We start from the raw sequence: 6,631 nt of genomic DNA on the forward strand, positions 1-6,631 counted from the left end.
ACGCATTTGTCGGCCACATTTAGAGGAGTCTTCGAATTTGAACAGCCTTTGTCGCATCACTGTAATGTAATCGACCTACAAATGCAGCCTCCGAAGGAGGAATTTGGACACAGCTATGATACTGCAGACTGCTTCCTTTTCTTCTGCGTTTAATGGCAGCTGGCATCCTTGTAGATGCATTGCTGCCATCTTCTATTTCAGCCTATTATTACACTCTTAAGTCCTACTACTTATTCCTGCGTCTTTCAGGATCTTACAAAACTTCAAATGACGTGTCTACTATTAAATTAGTCATTGACGATTTTGATGGTTGACGTAATCATGACTAGTCGACTAATCATGACAGGCCTAGTCGCAGCACAGTACAGTAGAAATCTTTCATAGGCATGATGGAATATGTCAAGTCACTGAAGTTAGCCCTCAGTATGTCAAACACAGCAGTAATAAGCTCATTCCCATTCAACTCAGGGTAGCAATGAAGTGAGACCTTGACCACATCTCTGGATTTGCCAGTCAGTCTAGATATTAATATGGCAAACATTTCTTCATATGTATCACAGCTGATTCTGTGCAGATAACATCTCATCACGTCCTCCCATTCATTAATGGGGAATAGATCTGTGTGGTCACCGTTGAAGTATGGTGGAGCTTTGGTGTCTGACTGAACAACAACTTCATTCGTCATTGCAGCTACAGGGCACATTATGTAGAGACCGTGGCTGGGCAGGGGCTGGCTGGTGCATGGAGTTAAGGGAGGGTGTGATATTTTCCCCAATTTACTTTAGGAAAGTAGTAATCAAGCTACTTAATGTATCAGTAGTGACAGCTTGGGCCTGTGTTAGGTGTTTACAAGCAACTGGTGTGGCGCTAGCTGCTGGCATTAATGGTGATGCACTGCAGTGCTGACACTAATACCAGGCGCTACAGGCCTACCCCTCCCAAAACACATTGAAGCAATATGATGACCCCTCCCAAAACCAACAGTCACATTATTCCCTGCAGAAAACTGATCAGGAATGACATTATCCACAGTTTCCTCATCTAACATAGTGAACCGAGTGAGATATTGTTGCATAACAGTAAAAAACGAATCCAAAAAAACCCTAACCCTACACAATTATGCAAAACTTCACAAAACAATGAAATGCGGGGAAAAGACATTAAAATAATCAAAACATAGAAAAGAAAAGAAGAAGTAGTTGTCTCCTCTTAATTAAAACAGGCTGTAAAAGACATCAGTTGCTCAACAAAAATCTGTCTCAAAACTACCATTAAGCCAATATCAGCAGGGGAAAAAAAATACAGTCCGTGCCTGTGTAATCTGAGCCAACAATATAAAAGAGCGAAACGATTACCGGAAGTGTATTCGCCCTTTAAGTTCACATGACAGAGATGCCTGCAGTTCAGATCGTAGGGCATCACACGCGCACTATAAAGTCAAAGCGCAGGGCACAGCACCCTGACACACAGCGCAGAGCGGCAGAGAGGAGGCGACAAAACAGCAGCAGCAGGCGGAGGAGGAGATCGCAGTCTGGCGATGTGACGGGTCGTCAGCTGTACCAAGTGTTACCGGTGTTTTCTTGGATTGTGTCTGACTGAATGGTAAAAAGAAAGACTTCCAAGTAAATAACTTGGCGCTCCAGCTCCTCTCCCACAGGGGAATTGTAGAAAAGGCGGCCGTATTTATTTTAACATTAAACATTAAGTACAAACTTAGATGCAATTAAAAAAAACAACAACAACCCACTAACACAAAATTTTACATACCTGACAACGAAATGTAAAGAGAAAGACCTCCAAATAAATAATTTGCCCGCTCCAGTTCCTATACCCAAATATAAACAGTTGGGACGAGAGTTACTCGACCCACTACAACTTCCAAGTTAGCAAGACTTTTCTGTTCATGCTAGCATTAGTACCACATATTCGCAGCGTCTAGTAAAGACAGGCATAATGATTACAATAATTAACTAAAACACACAATAAGAAATATCAGGGTGGACAATAATATAATTAGTGTTGGAAAAGAAATGACACCAACCTCTCCCACAGGGAAATTGTAGAAAATGGGAGATGCCAAATTTATAGGGTTGCACCAAAAATTAGGAAAAGGATGAGGAGGGGCTCTAACTGATATTGAAGATAACTACAGGCTTGGAGGTCCTAAAAGTCAGGTATACCAGGAACAGTTTGGGGTTTAGAGCACATTTGGTGTAATTAAAACAATATGTAATTTATGACCCTGTTACAGTTTGAGCAAGTGTCTGGGAGAGAACACAGTGCATGCAGTGGTAGAGGGGGACGTGGATATTGAAGTGCTTCCTCATCGCCACGATTACCATGTCAGACCAGAACCAGCAGCTTTGGATACAGCATGTGAAATAATAGAGGCTCAGCGGCTGTGGATAGAAGAGCTGAGAAAGAGACTGAAGGAGGTCTCATTGAAGCAGTCATTTGGGTTGGAGAGGTTTTCGGCATTGGATGAAGACATCAGATTCTATACCAGGTATGTGTTATGTCATGATATAATCCCCCATAATAATATTTAACAGCTGATTACTGTTGCAGGCTTCTGGGCTCACGTTAACCTTGATAACATGAAAGGAAGATGTTACATGTTACGTGTTGTTATTTATTATTAAGCAGATTATGTGCTGCTGTAACCATGAATTTTACCCTTTTACCCTGTGACACATTCATCCACTTCTAGTGCAATATCAGCTCCTGACAAGGCCGCTGATCCACTTCACTGACCAGTAGGCATGGTTCATACATCATGTTTTTTGTTTCTTTTTTAACAGCTTTCTGATAAGTAGGCACTCAAAAACATGTTTTTTGCCACCAGGACTTGTCTCCCCTGCTCCAGTCCATCAGAACTGATGCGTTCCAATGATTGATGAACTGTTCCTGTTGGTGTACCTGTCTCTGGGTCTGAAAGAGAAAGATCTGGATGACCGTTTCAACATTCAGCAGTCCACAGTCAGCAGGATCATCAAAACCTGGGTCAGATGGTTGTCTCCTGAGATGATTAGAACCACCATGCCAAGTGTGTTTGGAAAGTACTCTGACACCCAAGTCATTGTTGACTGCATGACTGTGAGATGTCAAATGTCTTCATCTTTACTCTTACAGATTGAGATGTTTTCACAGTACAAATTGCACACTACCCTGAAAGAAATGTTTCTTCATTGTATCCCGGCTCTATTAGTGAAAAAATAATTGTTTAGGCAATCTGGCAGTATTGACAACTTAATTTTCAGTTTTTTCTTTTATGTGGAAAAAACACAGCTGTTTTCTGTGAATTTATAGTTAATTTCTGTTATTTAAGTACTCAAAAAAGTCCTTTATTTCTTTATTTGCTTTGCAGCGCAAGTCTGATGTCTTTAATACAGTAGATCAATATATTGTGGAAAAACTGAGACATATTTTTTAAAATTGCACCTTTTGACCCCTTACAAAATCTCAGGGATTAAATTTGTATAAGGTATATGTAGGGTGAATGTCCTGGAGAATAATTTGACAACCCTGACTTAGAGGAGATTTAGGTCTTGTGTGTGTGTGTGTGTGTGTTTGTAGAATGCCTTGAAATCTTAATATGATAATGTAACCTGCAAAGTACAACTCATAAAACACAATATCCCAGACATATGTGTGTAAATGTGTTACTCTGATGCAGATGAGATAAATATATACACACACACAGACCCAGTGCAATGTGTGCTGCATAGTCAAACCTTAAAAAGCTAGTAGACCACACTTGATTTGTGTGTGTGTTTCTTCTTTTCTGCAGCTTTTTCTCCTTAACATCCTTCATGTTATTAAAGCCAAATGTGTAACAGAACTTTACAAGACGGGTTAATGCTTATCTAAACGGGGGGAAAGACTCTTGAAGGGCTGTGACAGGATATGGACGTCACACAAGTTAGACTTGAAAACAATCGGCTTCCTAGGCTGCGAGCCTGGAGGATAAGTAAGTGGATGAGCTGGTTGCGGTCTTCTTGGCACAGATGCATATAATTTTGGTGCCTCGTCCTGTGTCTTGTGTGGGCTTAATGCTTAATGCAATAATAGCACACAAAGCCGTTACCAACAGGCCACAATGTGAGCATTGCTCTGCTGCGCTCTGCTTTACTACAACAAAACCAAATAGCTGCAAAACCGCCACCAGAGAGCTGCTGCTCGTACATTTCTGCTCCGTGGAGCAGCATTATCATCCGCAGCCAATGTGTTCCGCCTCCCATCGCCCCCGGGTCATATGCAGAATAAGGCAGTGTAGTAGCTCCACTGAGATGGAGGAAAGGAACAAAAATAAAATAAAGTAAGACAATGTTTTTGTTGTTTGAAAGAGGCTGCTGGAAGGGGCCATGTTGCAAAGCATCCCTAGGGACACAGAAGAAACGGTAAGGAGATGATTCAGGGGAGGCGGCAGGTAACAGCTCGTCTCCCACTCCTGCAGCTTCACGTACGCTGAAGTTCATTAATGTTGTGCATTTCATAGATTTAGCTAACTTTAGTCACGATGCCCTGGGTCTTTTTTTAGAAACTGGGTCACATCAATGTAAACTCAGAATAACAAGCAAAGCAACAAGTTTTGTTTTGTGTTTTTTTTTTCTTTTGCAGAAATTGTTTTGCATGCATGTTAGTGCTGCATTCTGCTCTGAAGCTGACACGTCTCCTTTTAAGTCCACTATGCATTTGTTCATTTCAATTTTCATGCAGTGTTGTGGGAGAGTGCTTCCTATTTCTTTTTAACTTCCTTGAGGTTGAACTTCTCCTTTAAATTTAGCTGCAGTGCATCTTTCTTGTTTATAGAGCCGGCGCTTTTAGGCCTACAGGTGGTAATCATAATCCACAAATGCACTGGGAGTGAATACGAAATCCATATTGGCTTTGCTTTTTAAATTCAGAGAAGCTATACTGCAGCAGCTTTGACATTTTAGCATAACTGCCATGCTAGTTTTGTCCTTTTGTGTCTCGAAGAGACTTTATTTTAAACTTTGGGGAAGGAATGCACAAATTTAAAGTTATATTTGGGGGGTAAAACCAGGTATGAATATGCTTTTTGAACATATCTTGAATGAGAAGTCCACAGCAAGTATTTAGAGTATTTTGGGTAATTAAGCTAAGATTCACATGTAACTGGTCTTATTAGAAAATGGATTTCAGATGCTACAATGTGGAGATAAAATGTACTTTTGACTTTGCCCAGTGTAGCAGTAATCAGGACTGGGAGGACAACCCTGATGCTTCTTCACACACAGAACAGGAAGAGAATCACGCTGCTCTTCAACTACAGGAAATACCCTCTGTGCCGATGACGCAGGTCTCAGGGGAAAGCTCAGCAAATTCTGTAGATGTGAAGCAAACTGTAAACTGTGTAAGTGCAAGGCTGCCTGTGCAAAGCTGTGCAACATATTGCAGCATGGACACACACACACACACAAACATGCACACACACACAGAAACGTTCACGCATTGAGATGCATTATCTCTTTAAGTTCTATCTTGTGCTGTATGTTAAAACTATGGCATACAATTAAGTTTGACTTAGTTGTCAAACACAACTACAGGATCTGCCTTTCTCTCCCTCAGCACCAGCTTACACACATGCACGCAAACTAGATGAAAGGACGTAAATCTGTAAAGCTGCCACTAGATGATAAGTCTGAGCCGCGAGATTTCCCCCAGCAACATGTCCAGCGGTCTGCCTAATTAGAGCCGAGTGTATCTGTGGGCAACGGAGTCTGTATCTGCAAATGTAAAGGGGATTTGGCCGGGAGCATTCATTCACTCAGCTGTCTGGTGGGAAGACAATGGTGAGGGCTGCAGATTGGATTTCTTGTTTCCAGAGGAAAGACAAGAATAATGCCGGTTGAATATCCCATAGAGATGGATTTATTGGGACTGCTGGTATTGGAAAAATCCGGTTAGGGACTTAATCAAAACAGAGCAGCAACAGCAGCAGAGGCAGGGAGAGACTAAGCTGAGCCTGTAGGCCGGGCCAAACTGAAGCCAGCCCTGCATATCCTGTCCTTTACCTGTCCTCTCTGTCCTCAGAGTGGGTCCACTCCACTCATTTATCCTTTGTCTGAGCCATTATATGAAAGGGCGTCCTCCCTTCCTGTCCTCAAGGATAAGCCCTCCCTCATTTCTGCGTGTGACCTCATGCAGAATATACGAACATTTTTCTGTCTGTGTGCAGAGTGTTGCTGTGAAACTCCAAATCATGGATACCTAGACCTCAAGAGTTACTTAAGCACTAATCAAAATAAAACAGAAAAGGTAGAATAAGGATATAATAAATCAAATGTAAGGCACAAACACAATAAAACTATTCAACAGTGTCCAATGACGTTCAGTTTAAGCTTATTTGGTACATGGAGGTTGTGTAAGTGAAGTTTTTAAGTTCATTTATTTAATGGTTCTTTGGGTACACAACAAAATAGATGAAGAAATATTAAGCTACGCAATTTGACTTTCATTAATAAAATCCCGGCTGATGGCTGCACAATCATTCCATTTTATTATTTTAATACATAGATGTTTAAGCATTTCAATCAAAAGTCAGTGGTATGTATCGAATTACAGGATGCATAACCAGCTAAATGTTTTACTACACACCAATCATTTT

At 41.2% G+C, this 6,631-nt stretch overlaps 1 long non-coding RNA gene across 2 annotated transcripts; it reads left to right on the top strand.

The window, feature by feature from the left end:
• Nucleotides 1-1,285: 1,285 nt before the first annotated feature.
• Nucleotides 1,286-6,310, top strand: LOC102083077 (uncharacterized). 2 transcript variants are annotated; one of them, XR_003213584.1, is made up of 5 exons: nt 1,286-1,602; nt 2,252-2,506; nt 2,846-3,003; nt 5,215-5,377; nt 5,593-6,310. It is a non-coding gene; the product is annotated as an uncharacterized LOC102083077 (long non-coding RNA). The 2 variants fall into 2 exon arrangements; XR_269758.4 differs by having other exon boundaries at nt 5,215-6,310.
• The last annotated feature ends 321 nt before the right edge of the window (nt 6,311-6,631 follow it).

Source organism: Oreochromis niloticus, linkage group LG13, assembly GCF_001858045.2.
Source record: "Oreochromis niloticus isolate F11D_XX linkage group LG13, O_niloticus_UMD_NMBU, whole genome shotgun sequence".
NCBI lineage: Eukaryota > Metazoa > Chordata > Actinopteri > Cichliformes > Cichlidae > Oreochromis > Oreochromis niloticus.